The 16,128-nt window shown below is 38.4% G+C and overlaps 1 protein-coding gene across 2 annotated transcripts in view; it reads left to right on the top strand.

Annotated features, from left to right (window-relative positions):
• thrab (thyroid hormone receptor alpha b) overlaps positions 1 to 16,128 on the top strand; it is a 482,714-nt gene that overhangs the window by 187,709 nt on the left and 278,877 nt on the right. The window contains exons 4-5 of one of the 2 annotated variants that reach the window (XM_034707682.1): positions 12,145 to 12,236; positions 14,798 to 15,064. The gene's annotated coding sequence lies outside the window, so the exon portion shown is untranslated. Of the gene's footprint in view, positions 1 to 12,144; positions 12,237 to 14,558; positions 15,065 to 16,128 lie in introns of those variants that run through there. The other variant, XM_034707683.1, reaches the window with a different exon arrangement.

Raw genomic sequence — 16,128 nt, 5'->3', positions numbered from 1 at the left:
TCTGCTTTGATCAATTCTGTTCCATTTTGTTCTTTTTGATACATATTGTTGTATTCCGTTCTGCTTTGATCTAGTCTGTTCCATTTCATTGTGTTTTGATCTATCCTGTTCCATCCCGTTCTGCTCTATCCCATTCAATTCTAACTTTTTACCACAGTGTCAACAGGCAGAGGGGGAATGTGACGGACTGTTGTCTGTGGTTTTATTTGACACGTTGTGATTGATCAGGTTTTCTCTGGCGTTGCTTTTGCTGCTTGAGTGAATCACTGTGGTTATAGAGTTTCGACCAATCAGAATGAAGTTTTTAACACAGCTGGGTAACAAATATGAACAACTTCTCTCAGAGCACCGTCCCTGTTTTAAAATAAATATAAGACAGAGCACTTTCCTGTAATGAGATACAACAAAGGGAACAGATGCACTTAAGAAAATGCTTCTTAACAATCATCCACATCGTCTTTATTTCAATTAAAGTTGATGAATGAATATGCTCCCAGAGCAAAGTCCGTCTTTACAACTTTAAAAACAACAATTCCTCAGTCACAGTGCGTTATCCAGTTGATTAATAATGAATTACCACATAACCTTTAAGGCAGTGGTGTGTGCATGAAGCAAAGAACAACATGTTAACTTCAATCTGCTGAGGACTCCATCGTGTGCAGGAGGAGGTTCTGGTGCTTTTCAGCTGCAGATGGACTGATCCATTATTCAGAGCAGAGCCTCTCCAGTATCAGGCTCTGACAGTCATTTATTTGATTAACTCTCACTTGTTTGCATTTGGACAAAGGAGGTATGATGGAGAAATTGCAAGCATTGCAAACTAAAGCTCCTTTAGAGGCTCCACATTCATATTCAGAGAGGCTTAGATGGCTCATTGGTAGTCGCAGTTTTTCTGTAGGAGGGTCTGCTGGAAAATGTCACAGGTGCAGCCTGACATATAAGTAAGGTTCGACTTTTTGTTGCTTTACCAACAAAGTAGAAACACAATCAGTGAAAGGGTCACGAAACATAAGCAAAGAGCATGACGTGAGCAGGTGTGTGACCTGTTTCACCAACAACAACTCTACACCACTTTTGTTTTCTCAAGGGTCACACATCTGAACCTCATCTCTCTGTTTCTGTTCTATAGAGGTTATCTATCGTGCTTTTATTGAACATTTGAATCCAAAAAAGGTTAATCAAAACACTCAGCTGACAATCACCAATAACAAAACACAGCACGAGGAGAGCACTTCAATTAGGCTGTTCATTATTTAACATACATAGCGGGAGCGTTTCCTGAGTGTTCAAACAAGCAGCTTCTAACCACGCCTAGGAATCAAGTATCCAACAAACGGAGGACATTTAATCAACTGTTAAGAACACAGATTATTATTCTCATTATAATTGATTATCCTGTTTTTGGAGGAAGCAGGCGGGCCACTTTCAGTGACACAATAAATTTGATTTCAAGCGATAGAGCTGTTTAACATTTGTAGTAATTATGAGAGGTAAACAAGGAAGTCCAGAGGTGTTATTACTGAGACACAAAGTCCTTGTAAGATTCTGGGAGGAGAAAGAAACTGTCATGAAACTTAAAACCTTGACTTGAGTATCAGCTGAATGAATAAAAAAGCCTTTCTGTAGCAAAATGTCAGAAACAAACCAAAGTCTGGAAAACAAACTAAAAACCTTGAACAGCAGGACATCGAGACTTGAGTGAGAATCTGGACTGGGACATCTGAAGCCTCCATTTTCTGCTGCTGACTTGGGCTGGCTTTTGGATCGAGAGCTGGAGCCTCTTTTGGAGGAAGGGGTGCGGCTTCTGGACCTGGACCTGGACTTGAATTTGGACTTGGACTTGGATTTGGATTTAGATGGAGGCCTGGAGAGAATACCAAGAGTGTGCAAAGCTGTCATGAAAGAAAAAGGGGGCTACTTTACAGAATCTAAAATATAAAACATATTCTGCTTTGTTTAACACTTTTTTGTGAATTAAATAATTCCATATATGTTCTTTCATAGTTTTGATGTCTTTGGTATTAATCTACAGTGTTTCAAATAATCAAAAGAAGGTGTTTCCAAACTCTTGACTGGTAGTGTCTCTCCAACTGACTCGTATGATGTGGTCTGTTAGAATTGGACGACTGCTGTTAGTACATCTTTATAAATTAGCCAGCATAAGCTCTATAAATCAATTTAGTGCATCACCAGGAATGACAGTTTAATACCAAGCGGCAAACTCAAGTCGTGAAATATGAAGCCCATGGGGAAGTGCTAAAAACTGCAGTTCATCGAGCGTCCACTAGATGCTGGCTGCAGAAACACAGGAACCACATACACACCCATTCAAAGAAGACGATCTTTACTGCAGAAATAAACATGTTTACAGCCTGGTATAAAAAACAGTTTAGGCCTGAATAGCTCATTTCTCTAACAGCAAACACTGTACAGGGTGAATTTTTTCTATAACTCATTATTTTTGAAGATATTAAACTTATGAGTTTTGCCCAAATAAGGGCATGCCGGACTTGATTGACAGGCAGGCACCCTGTAGCTGTTAACGAAAAGGCTAAAGGCCCGCCTCTTTACCTCACACTAGCTTGGATGAAGTCAGGTAGAGTTCAGCATTTCCAGTATGGCACCCCTGTCAACATTTGGCCTCAAAACAGCACTTCAGAAACAGATGGGTGACGTCACAGATACTACGTCCATTTATTATACATCCATCCATCCATCCATTATCTTGACCGCTTATCCCGTCAGGGGTCACGGGGGGCTGGAGCCTATCCCAGCTGGCTTCGGGCGGAAGGCAGGGTACACACACTCACACCTACAGGCAATTTAGGGTGATCAATTAACCTGGTGAGCATGTTTTTGGACTGTGGGAGGAAGCCGGAGTACCCGGAGAGAACCCACGCATGCACGGGGAGAACATGCAAACTCCACACAGAAAGGCACCTGCCCGACCTGGGGATTTGAACCAGGAACCTTCTAGCTGTGAGGCAACAGTGCGACCCACTGCACCACCGTGCAGCCCCTTTATTATACAGTATATGGTTATTTCACAGAAGCAAATTCTTTAATCTTAGTTTCTTCTTTAGTTTAAAGGTGACATATCACGCTTTTTTCATCAATATATAATGGTCTAAGAGGTCCCCAAAACATGTCTTTAAAGTTTATGCTCAAAAAACCACTTTGAAATCAGATTTTGGTCTGCCTGAAAAACCCTCTTCTTCAGTCCTCCTCAGAACACTCTGTTTTCTCTCTGACCACGCCCCCTCAGGAAGTGGATGTGCCTCGGCTGTCCAGCACGTTGATCTAATGTTTACATGTTGGCTGAATATACACGGCTGCTCAGAGATCACGTTACTTCAACCCTCTGAATCTGATCCAGAATCTGATCCTGACGGAGAGGTGCCTGTAGCAGGACCTTTCTGAAGGATTGGTCACAGATTTAGTGTTTCTTGTTGTTTTATTTATCAGTATGTCGACGTGTGTCTTGGTACACAGCTACCAACATGTAGCTATGTGGCTATGCTAACTAGCGCTAGCACTTATCCATGATAAATAAAAATCATCCACTAGATCTTCAAATCTGCAGGCCTGGGGAGTAAAACCGACCTCTGCCAGAAAGGCAGCAGGACCTTTCTGAAGGATTGGTCACAGATTTAGTGTTTCTTGTTGTTTTATTTGTCAGTATGTAGACGTGTGTCTTGGTACACAGCTACAGCTACAGCTACGACATGTAGCTATGTAGCTATGCTAACTAGCGCTAGCACTTATCCATGATAAATAAAAAACATCCACTAGATCTTCAAATCTGCAGACGTGGGGAGTAAAACCGACCTTTGTGTTTATTAAGACAGCCTACAACTAGCATGCCTCCCTCCTAATCTCCTTGTTAGCACACATGTGTGCAGGTAATGAAAAACAGAGGAGGGGTTCAGTATTATTTTATACAGTCTATGGGCTGAACAAGCTCCGAGCTCTGACTCCGTGAAAGACCGGATATTGTTGTTACGTAACAAAAACACGGAAGTCTGAAACGGCTCGTTTCACACACATTTACAGAAAGGTGGAGAAATCAAAACATGGGCAGAATGGATTTTTTTCATTCTCGGGGGGTTTGTAGACAGGGACACATTTTTCAGGTAGAGAACCATTAAAAAGTCAATTTTGCATGATATGTCACCTTTAAAGTATGTGCTTAGAGAACTTCATTTTAACCTCCACTCTTGAGACTCCTTTGTGTGGTTGAGAATTATTGCTTTGGGCATTTAGTATAACTTAAATTAAAACCTGTGTCACACTCATAAAATAATTATAATCTATAAGGTGTCGTCTAATCCGACGTAATGCTGTGGATGCATGTAAAACAGATTATGTAGGAGTGTCAGGGCATGTAGGAGTTAATGCCCTGACAGTGTGAGCATTGTGATCTACATACAGGTCAGTGCAGCACTACAATAGGATAAGAGGTACAGGAAATATAAGGGTTAATCCACCTCATCATACAGGGATTGTGTTTGCACTTTGTTTAATCCAATTTTTACGTCGTGCCACCAAATGGGAGTAAATCTCTTCTTTGTGTGGAGGGCAGCTCTTGAAGTCGGATGAAAAAGAGTTAAAGCTGTTAATACCAAGTCCAGCATCAAGTGTATGAAAACACTGAGGCTCTTTTTGAGAGTTTTTTGCAAAAGAAAAGATGATGTAGAAGTGAGCTGTGGTAGAATACTGCAGGTGTTAACTGTGTGAGTCTGTCTGTGGGGGTGTTAATGCTTTTAAATGAGTGTTAGGCTTTTTTATTTCAAGGGTAGTTGAGCACTGAACTTTACAGAGGAGAAAAGATCATTGCAAGGATAAACACTGCGCCTTAGAAACAATTAAAACTATTAAATGCAATTAAAAGCACAACCACAATGCCATAAAGCTCATTTAGATTAAATTAAATTCAAATTGCGGCTTATTTTGCCGCATTACAACAACATCGTGTTTGTTTTTGCCTCCAAAATTTGCAGGCGTTCAATTTTAAAACCAGTACGAAAACAAAGGAATCCCTCTGCATGCTGAAAACACTTGAGGACAGTTTAACCATGTTGATATTCCTCCTTTGACTTAATTTGAATGCTAAGGGTTCAGTAATGGTGGAGAACGGTGAACCCCCTCCCCAATCCCCTTCCAGATGATGCATCCATATTTTCCTGCAGTCTGTGATGGGAATAGATCCATATAGAGGAGCTGTTATCCATCTGTCCATCCCCTCGCTCTTCACGTTACCCATCCCTTCTTGAGGCCAGATGTCCTTTCCATGGTAACGTCCTCCTCCGGCTCCTTCACAGTCCGACCTCTCTCCAGGAATAACGTTCGCTTGAACCAGACTGCGCTTTTATGACTTGTGTCGAGTGCCAACCCTCTGCGCCAATGTTGGAGTTAGAGTGACATTTATAATACACTGCCAAAAGTAACGTTGGGGTGGAGGATGGGCGGTTAATTAATGTGCTTGATTGGACACTCGAGGCGGGAGGCTGGCAGCAGCAGTGTTGGCTGCTTTTTCTTTTTTAATGACGAAAAAAGGTGATCTTGTTCCAAGCAAGTTTTGAGGTTCTGATTGTTTTTATTATGCCTTTGTTTAGAAAGGATAGGACAGGGGATAGAGCAGACTGCTTGAGGACTAAAGCCTCCATACATGGGGCGCACGCAACTTAACCACTCGGCCAAACCAGCAGCCCCATGGTTCAATTTTACCTTGAAACATTAGCAAAATGTCAGTCAAATATCATCTCTTATTCTCCTCTATCCATCTCTCCAACTCGGTCTCAGCAGATGTGTGTCTAACATGAGTCTGGTCCTGCTGGAGGTTTCTGCCTGTTAAAGGAAGTTTGTCCTTGCCACTGTAACTTGCTAAATGCTGCAAAGTGCTCTGCTCATGGTGGATTAAGATGAGATCAGACTGAGTCCTGTCTGTAAGATGGGACTGGATCTTATCCTGTCTTGATGTTGGGTCTTTGTTAATGATAGAACATAGAGTACGGTCTAGACCTGCTCTGTTTGGAAAGAGTCTGAGGATAACATTTGTTGTGATTTGGTGCTTTATAAATAAAGATTGATTGATGAACCCTTTGACACATGACAGGACAAACCTTTAAATCTGTGATCTGGATTTCAAATCAGAATCAGAATCAGAATTGGAAATACTTTCTGCATCCCGGGGAGGGAAATTTGGACATTACAGAGCTCTTATAAACAGTATGTAAGAAAGTTAGATATTAAAAGAAGAAGGAATATGATATAAATAAAATAAAACAAAATAAAATAAAATAATAAAATAAAGATAAAATAAAATATAATAAAATAAAGTAAAGTAAAATAAAATAGAGTAAAATATAATAAAATAAAATAAAAAGAATAAAATCAAATACAGATAAAATAAAATAGAATACAATAAAATAAAGTAAAATAAAATATAATAAAACAAAATAAAATAAAAAGAATAAAATAAAATAAAGATCAAATAAAATATAATAAAATTAAATTAAGTAAAATAAAATATAATAAAATAAAATAAAATAAAATAAAATAAAAATAATAAAATAAAATAAAGATAAAATAAAATAAAATAAAATAAAGATAAAATAAAATAGAATAAAATAAAATAAAATAGAGTAAAATATAATAAAATAAAAGCAAGTATATACAGAAGTGCAGAATAGTTAGTTAGCTATGTACAGAAGTGCTGGGAATGAAGGAGATATATATACAAGGATGTTAAAGTGGCAGGGATATTGCACAGTATATTGTACAGTTATTGCACAGAGTGTAGGTTATTGTTCAGTGATCATAGTCAGTTGCAGACTTCATGTGATTAATATACAAGTCATACTAGTTAACATTACAGCTTGTTTTTCTGTGACTTTTTTTCTACACCTGCATCAATAATCAATGTCTTATTGTTTGTGACTTTGTGACTTTATAGATTTTACTGATAGTATCTGTTTATTTGCCTTGTTTAGTGCTTTGTTTTACTGCTGTAAAGCCCTTTATAGTGTGAATTTATAAAGGTGTTGTTTAAAAAAGTTTACAGAAAGCACCTTCTGTGCTAAAAAGACCAGAAATATCCATCTTAAAGACCCTATGAGTGAATTTAGGTTTGTGTTGATTTTGGTGCCCCCTGTGGGCAGAGTGCTGATTTGTCTTTTACATGACTAAGTAGTATTTTAAACAAAAAAATCCCACCCTGCTCTATTCCAACAGTCAGATATATAACCTGTTGATGATCTGTGCAGTGGAAAATTAAAATAAGGCTGCATCAGAAGTGCAAGGAAGCAAACATGTCTCTAAAGAATGATTTCTGAATGGCCTTGTGCTGAAAGTTAGCCCTCCAGGATGAATGCACATTGTGTTCATGTTTGTGCATTTCACACAGCTGTTGTGAATTAATGTGGGGACATGTTAATGGCACACAATATTAGATCTCATGCTTTGTATATAAAATCTTTAATAGGATGTGTTTCTGCTCAAACAGCTGCTGTTTGAGGACATACATTTATACCATGGCTAAGTAATAAAACACTGTGGAAACCCAGAAAGATATTCTGCATGAAAGAGACCACGTTTGAAACATGTGACTATGCCAACAACACAGACTGCAGCAACTTCATATTAACTGCATCGAATTTCAATATACATTTTTTTTTCAGCACACAAAAGACTTATAATTTTGTGGTCAAGCAACAAAGGCTTCTCGTCATGGCCAAGGGATTTATTTTCGGCCGCCATTATTCTTTCGATACACACATGACATGTGAGTATTGGAGTACAATAGACTTGGAAGAAGTCCAAACCAATCCATAAACATGGCCACGGTCTTTATCCCAAAAGTGACCCTCGAACATGTTGTACTTTCCATAGGGGACAATGGGAAAACACATTGTTGAGAGTGAACATCATAATATAGAGATTTATGATAATCTAGAGTTTATGAGAAACTCATATCTTTCACTGCTGAGGGTGGGAGGCTCAAATTATGTTATGATGTTGTCCTTCTTTATTCTCTGTTTGCACGTTATAACATAGACTTATGGTTATTGTGAAACTGCTTCGTATGTACAATCATCTACTAAAGCAAGGGATAAGGATTACACAACACAACTGACAACCCATGAGCTGCTGTATCTCTATTGCTAACTCTAGCATTCAGCTACTGCCTAGCTAGCATTTACATTTTCTAGTCTTGCATTATAAGACTTGATATTCAGATTTCTAGCTAGTGGTAGCATTGTTAGCTAGCCAGTAGTGTTTCTAAGCACTTAACTGGATACTGTTAGCTGTTGTAACTCAGCTGTTGGTTGCGAATGGGTTGTAAACATAGACTGTATAATAAATGGACGTAGTATCCACGACGTCTGTCACCCATCTGTTCCTGAGCGCTGTTTTGAAGCCAATCATTGGCAGGTGCAATATTGGAAATGCAAAACACAACCAGTCAATCAAGTCCGCAAAGTCCTCATTTGGGCAAAACTCATAAGTTTGGAAAATAATAATAATACATTTTATTTAAAAGCGCCTTTCTTAACACTCAAGGCTACTTTACAGAAGGATTAAAACACAATCAAATAAAATAACACGATGGTCTGATCCAGTTCAAAGTCCTGCATCGTCTTCATTACTGTAACTCTGCCCTGGCTAAACTGTACCCTAACATAGACCCTCACTGCTATCTATGCAAAATAGTGCCTGCAACCCTTTACCACATGTTTTGGGGATGCTCAGAACTAGATCAATTTTGGTCCTCCTTCTTTAATTTGTTCTCTAAAATATTTAAGAAAAATATTCCCCTCTGCCCCCTCACTGCTATCTTTGGTGTACCCCCAGCAAACATAACCACAACTACCAAACAGAGAAAAGCTCTTGCGTTCTCTTCCCTATTGGCACGACGGTTGATATTGCTGAACTGGAATAACGCTGCTCCACCTACCCACACTCATCTCGTCCGTAATATAATGTCTAGTCTTCAGTTGGAAAAGATCCGATACAGTGTAAATGGTGCCCTCCAGAACTTCCATAGCACTTGGGATGGTTTTATGAACTTTGTCAAGGATCTTGATGGCCTGCAGTTGGACTGATTAAAGTCCAGCAGATTTGGTACACTGTTAAAATACTTTGATTGGCAACACTTAACCTATGTGTGCAACTGGAGATTTTTATGAATGTATGTCCATGTAAAATCAATGAAAATATATTAAAAAAAATAAATAAATAAAATAACACGATGAAATAAATAAAAACAACAAGCAAGGTAACACCAATTTAAAAATGAAGCAGGGGAAGTTAAACAGAGAATGTGGACTGAAACAGATGGGTTTTGAGTTTTGATTTGAAGAGGGAAGAGAAATACTGAGTTATAAAAAAAATCAACCCTTGTACAGTGTGTGCTGATAGAGAAATAAGCTCTTCAGACCTAAAATGTTTTTTGTACCAGGCTGTAAACATGCTTATTTCTGCTGTAAAGATTGTCTTTTATGAATGGGTGTGTATGTGGTTTCCTGTGTTTCTGCAGCCAACCTCAAGTGGACACTCAAGGAACTACAGTTTTTAGCACATTTGCCTTGGCTTCATATTTTAAGATCGGAGGTTGCTGCTTGGTTGAAAAGTTGTTATTACGCCTTGAAGTAAAGCCAAATGCCCTCATTGATATGGTTACACAGTGAGTTATGTCCAAGTGGTAACCTCTGGTGTTGAATGTCAAAGTGCAAAAAAATATGCAGTTCCTTGAGTGTCCACTTGAGGCTGACTCTAAAAGCCATGCCAGGTCCCACATTAAAAAGCACATTTTTATACAGCAGAAATGACTATGTTTACAGCCTGGTACCAAAACTGTCTTGGTCTATGAACCTCATAATTAAGTTTTGATCAATCGCAAAGTGTTGAAATAATTATAATTTGTTAGATTTATACATGGCGCTAGAAACCTTAAGATCAATAGTAAATGACTGAAGCAGCATTTGAACTTCTTACCCAAAACGTGACCTCAGAGGAAAACCACTGCCTTGAGAGTATAATCAGTTGTACTCTGTAAGCCATGCCACACATGCATCTCTCCTGTCTTTTTAGAGTCTATAATGTTTATCTTGTTCGCCAAAAAGCAGAGAGGAATCTGCTCTTTGTGTCCCTCTCCCTCTCTAACTGGTATCCCTCAGGGTTTTTACAGCAGCTGAAACAGAACTACAGTAGATGCATCAGTGTAAATCACCCATGCATGCATGTAATAGCAGCTTTAGGGAGAGCTAAAAAGCAGAGTAAACTCATTAGCATTTTAAAGTTCATAGTAAGATTTCCTTTCTTAATGTGTGTGATTGATCTTTGTTCTGCAGAGGAGACTCTTCCTGGAAATCAAAGCAGGAATTAAACTGAGCCGAGCACGTTATTAAAAAGGAGCTTCCTGTATAATGACTTAATTCTATACTCTTCCATATAGAGGTGTCTAGTGCAGGCATTCAAACACATCCACACATGCATACACTTCAATAATGGTAAATAGAGTCTTTCATGTGTGTTGCAGCATTTGCACTTAAAATGAACCTTTATTCCCAACTCCCTCATCTTTGCAATTGAAATCCATCAAATGTAAATGTCACACTTCTGGGCATCCGGAGCTGGAAGATTGTGTCCCTCTCACAGCTGCTGATTTCCTGCATATTTATCTGCTTGATTAGTGACAGAAAATCTGTTTGGAGGCTTCAATCGTCACACAGAATCTTATTCTGAGACTGTGCAGAGGAGGCAGAAATCTTTTGAATCAGAACATTATTTCATAAAGAAAGCCATGCCGGCAGTATATTGGAATTCACTCTTAATATATGAATACAGAAAGTGATCACTTTGCCATATGTTGAGATTTTCCTTGGCTTGGTTTACCCCTCGGATCCACGCTGGTTTCGGCCTATTTGAGCTTTCATGGTCATTTTGAATAGGGATGGAATGTTCCGTTATTCCAGCTGTTTTTAATCTCATTGATTTTGATCAAAATAAGCAGATTACGTTACCTCTCAGGTTTAAATGGGATGAAGATATGATGACGAGGGAGAATAATATCCCCTTCAGTCTTTCCATCGATCCGTTCATACATGTATGGATTTTTCGGTGCCATTAAATATGTTAAATGATGCTCAGCAGCCGCTGCAAGTGCATACAAAATCAATATCATATACTGTCTCAGTTCTGTTATCAAAGAGAGTGAGCTGTGTTGCTTTTGCAGGGTAATTCTTTTCAAATAATTGTCATACTGTCCATGATACTGACCATGTCGTGTCTGGTTGTTGAAAAAGCATCAATATTGAACCAGAAAGTGGTGATTCTTTTCGTTTTAGTTGGAGTTAATGTTCATCCACTGAAGTCTCATATCTATGAAGCTGCTGCAAAATTAATATGAACTATCAGCCATTTTTACTCAACTTTTCGAGGCATTTATCAAGCAAAAGCACCAAACAACTGCTGGTTGTAGCATCACATTTCTCAGCTCTTTCTTCATAGTTGATTGTATTTTCTTTGGACATATCCTGCATAAAAAAAAAGCTGAATCTGAATCTGAGGGTTTTGGTTTTGACAGCGTTCTGGTTTCTGTTGGTGGCGCTAGTTTTATTGTCCGGTAGCATTTCATTTGTCTGTAAACAGGAAACCTAATCTGGAGCTGGAGTATATTATCACAGTGTCCCATCAGCAATGATCTAATGCAATGTGGCTTCAATAAACGGACATCTGCATTTAAGTGCAGCTAATGATTCACTCTTTGATGTCTTTTTTTAACACCACCTCGAGTCAGACTGTAAACAATGACAGCGCACGAAATAGTCCTTTAACGCTAACCACTGGCTTTACTCAAAGCCTTGAAAAATGTTGCCATTGTTCCCAGAGGATAAATATCATCATCATGTATATCCTCTGGTTCTGATATTGATTTCATTGTGTGTAGAAAGTCTCTTGGTTTTTGGACTGTTGGCAACACTAAACTTTGTTTTCATTTTGGAACACATCATAGATAGCTTAAATGGTATCAATGATCCCCAAGCCTGATGACTGTGTAGCTTTTATTACCCTTTACCCTAAATACTTCTGCATTTATACTCAGATTACTCTCTCAAATTCATCTCCATTCTCATCCCCTAGTGAAAGATGCTTAGAAGAGGAAGTCCTGGTCTTGGTATTTCATCCACTGATATCCAGAAGTATGTGTGGAATGGTCAACAATGAGCTTTAAGGTAAGTTTTTTTCTATTTGGTGGGTACCTCTAAGGTTAAATCCTTCAACTGAGGCATGAATGACTATAAATCCCAACATTTTAAGAGGCAGAAGGATGAACAGAGTGTTCAATGTATCTCCACCTTTGATTTGATACCATTTTGATTTGATTTGAACTTTTATTTTAATGTTAAAAATAAAAAAATAACATAAACAATTGTCAATATGTACTTATTTTGATGTACACATCCAAAAAGCAATGAAAGAAGCACAAACTCCTGAAGTCCCACCCCTTCTCTATTAGTTTTTCATTGGTAATAAAACAGCCAGCTTCCATATAAACCTGTGAATGAGACTTGTCTTAATATGTAACATATTATTCACCAAATATTATTGTTGTATAAAATATTAACCTGTCCAAGTGTGCTACTATTGACCTACAACATGCCCAGGATATGACTAAAATAATTGCACCCACAGATAATGAACTGGTATCAGAAAAAAGCCAATAGCCATTTCTTAAAATAACTAAAATCATTTTCTTGTCAAACAAAGCCAAGTTTTAAAAAGCTTAATGTTAGCATTAAACAACCTGTTAGCTAACATTAACAGTTGACTTCTGACATTACTGTTAGCTAGGAATTTACAGCGCTTCTTTAATTTAATGTGAAAGTATCAACCTGCTAAAGTTAAAATGCTAGCTAGGATTAGGAAGTGGCTAATGTTGCTAATGTTAGCCTGTGCGTTATATTCTATAGGCTATCACGTGTCGTTTTACTTTGAAAATGCATCAATAAGCATTGATAGGAACTCAAGGATATTATGAAGGTGTCTGATGCAAACCAATGTTAGCTATAATAAACACTCAGCTACATTTTGTAGGGTGGAAACATGCTTCAGATATCCACTAGCTAAACTAGAACCCAAAAAATGAATAACTGTCACTGCAAGATGCTTACCATAAAATTACCCATGAGTACTTAGATCAACTAGCATCACTGTTTTGCCCCACCAAGCTAACTTAAAAAAAGCTAAGTGTTAGCATTAAGTCAAATGCTAGCTAACATTAACTTTAACTCATAAATTTGTACATCTCTCTTTTTATATCACATAAAACTGCTTTTATGTGATGTCATCTTCTTACTGCCTTTATTATAGTTTTACTTTCTATCTTTAATTATTTTACTCTCCTAATATCTAATTTACTGCCTTTATAGCTTATATTAATTTTGATTTATTTATTTATTTTACTGCTTTTATCTGCATATCCTTAAATGCTTTTCCTATATTAATGATGATTTTATCTCTGTTTTGCTTTTTTCTTACCTTTATTGCTTTTACCCTTCTTTGAATTCTTTATTCCTTTTTGTTCTTTCTTTCCTTTTATATTTTAAATTGTTTTATTTTCTTGATCCTTTGGTCTCAATTCTTATCATTGTGTTGCCTGTGTTGAATCGATGGTTGGGTCTTTTCTGTTTGTTTTCCTGATGTGTGATTTAAAGTCTGTCTGCTGTAGAGCACTCTTTGTTTTTTTTTATGTGCCCTTTGTGAAGCACTTGGTTTTTAAAAGGTGCTGTATAAATAAAGGTATTATTATTATTCACAGTCTGCCTCTAGACATCAAAACAGTGAGCTTTCTGGGTGTTTTTAAAAGTAAACTTAAGACTTACCTTTTTAATCTAGCTTTTAATTTGGAGTCATTTATTTTTAGCAATATATATATATATTTTACTGCAATATTATTTGAATCAATGCTTTAACATTTATTTATCTTATTTAATTATCTATTTTATTTCTTGTATTCATTTGATATTATTAATGCTATCTTATTTTTAACTTTTTTTCCCACTCTTACTTATTTTATTAATTTTACTGTGTTGATTTTATTTTATTTCTAAGTGTTTTATTTATAATTATGCCTTTTTTTTAATTTTACCATTGCTGTTGTTTTCTGAAGCACTTTGAGCTACATGTTTAATATGTATGAAAGGTGCTATATAAATAAAGTTGAGTTGAGAATTATTATTATTATTATTATTATTATTATTATTATTATTATTATTATTATTATTAATAAATAAAAAATATAGACTTTTTGAATTAAATGTGATTTTAATACCCCTGCCTGTCATACACCATCACCTTATTATTTCTCATCTGCCTAACACAAGGTGGACTGATATCACCTTTCCACAGGGAGGAGGAGATGAGGAGGAGGAGGAAGGAGAGAGGAAGGATGGGGGCATGAGCACACTGGTAATGAAGTCAATAAATAAGGAAAGCAGAGGCGACTGAAGGCTTAGGGGATGTTCCGCATTTTCACTCCGGAGGCATGTGTCTGTGTGTGTGTGTACAGTGTGTGCTTTACAGTGGAGCTCCTGTAGAGAGCAGTAGATAGTTTGAATAAGTGCTCACACAGTCTGTCTGTACTGTACATAAGCTGAGAGAGAGAGAGGAGGAGGAGGAGCGAGGAGCGTGTAGTATTTCTTTTTTGGTTCTTTCCCTCCTGTCCGCTGCAGCCCGTCCAAACGCTACTGTAAGGAAAGGCAGCAGAAAGAACTATCATTTATCCACAATACAGCTTTTTGCAGGAAGAAGGAGGACTGAGGACTGAGGGGAGCTGTGCGAGCAGAGGAAGAAGAAGAAGAAGGAGGAGGGAGATAATTTGACAGAGCGACGCAGGGAGCAGAGGAACCGAAGAGGGGGGACGCAGAGCCACTCAGCGCCGCCGCTTTTACGCGTGCAGAAACCGGAGGAGCCCTGCTGACTTTCCCCCGCGTCATTACCGCCTAATGCCCTCACACCCAACCCGGAGCTGGTGTCCACGCTGCGTGGGGGTAAACCACCGGTAAGTCTCCTTATCTAGGACCCTGTGCTGTACAGTTGTTTGGCGGTGCTAGCTCGAGTAGCCCAGGCTTGCTTGCTTGCTGCTGCTGGTCCTGGTTTGACAGATCGGATCAGCAACCAAGGCGCACACCATGTTCAGCAGTCTCCAGGCTCTAACCTCGTTTTCTCTGCAGCCCTGTGACGCTTCCTTGTGCTCAGTGGTCTCTGTCAGTGTGTAGCATTTACCGGATATTACTGCACTACTCATGGTTGCCCCCCTTTTTCTTTTTTTTGCTGTACTGTGTTGTGCTTGTACTATCATGTGCTGCAACACAGGCCCCGAACTTGAATTTATGCCTTGCTGCGCTCTGGCGCACGCATGGTCCAATCACGCATGCACACGTGCACACACACTCAAGATAGGGTAATCGATATGAATCTTTAAGGTGTAGTACTTCTCCTGTGGGCAGTGTTTCCCACTCACTTACCTGACCTTAATGTGGTTTCCTTTAGGAGGAGTGGTGATGATGATGATGCACACTGATCCCCTCATTTGTGTACTATCAGGTTTATATGAGCAGTGGTGTGTCCAGAGGGGTGGCCAAGGGTGGCAGTGGCACCCATTGGAATCCAATTGGCCACCCCAGGGGGCACCACAAAATCCTAATCTATGATTGGCTGTTTGTGTTGTCAGAGGTGGGGTTTCTGTTCAAATCAATAATTTTGGATGAGTTAAAAAGCTGGCTGGATGTCTTTATTAGTGCCCTCAAATGTGACTTTGAAAAAATATCTTGTCCTTAAAGAGTTAAGCTCAGAAGATGTATGCCACATGTCAAAAGGAATAACAACTGTAGGTTGTGAAGACAGAAAGAGTAATGTTATTTATTTGTAAATACACTGCCCACCTCTGCCTTTGTAAGAGCCTCAGTTGGGCAACCACAAAATCCTAAACTATGATTGGCTGTTTGCCTTGTCAGAAGTGGGGTTTCTGTTCAAATCTATAATTCTGGATGAGTTAAAAGGCTGGCTGTAGATTTCTTTTTATTAGTGCCCTCAAATGTGACTTTGAAAAAACATCTTGTCCTT

The sequence above is a fragment of the Notolabrus celidotus genome, chromosome 18 (assembly GCF_009762535.1).
Source record: "Notolabrus celidotus isolate fNotCel1 chromosome 18, fNotCel1.pri, whole genome shotgun sequence".
Taxonomy (NCBI): domain Eukaryota; kingdom Metazoa; phylum Chordata; class Actinopteri; order Labriformes; family Labridae; genus Notolabrus; species Notolabrus celidotus.
The sequence above is the reverse complement of the archived record's forward strand: the minus strand, read 5'-3'. Positions and strand labels throughout refer to the sequence as shown.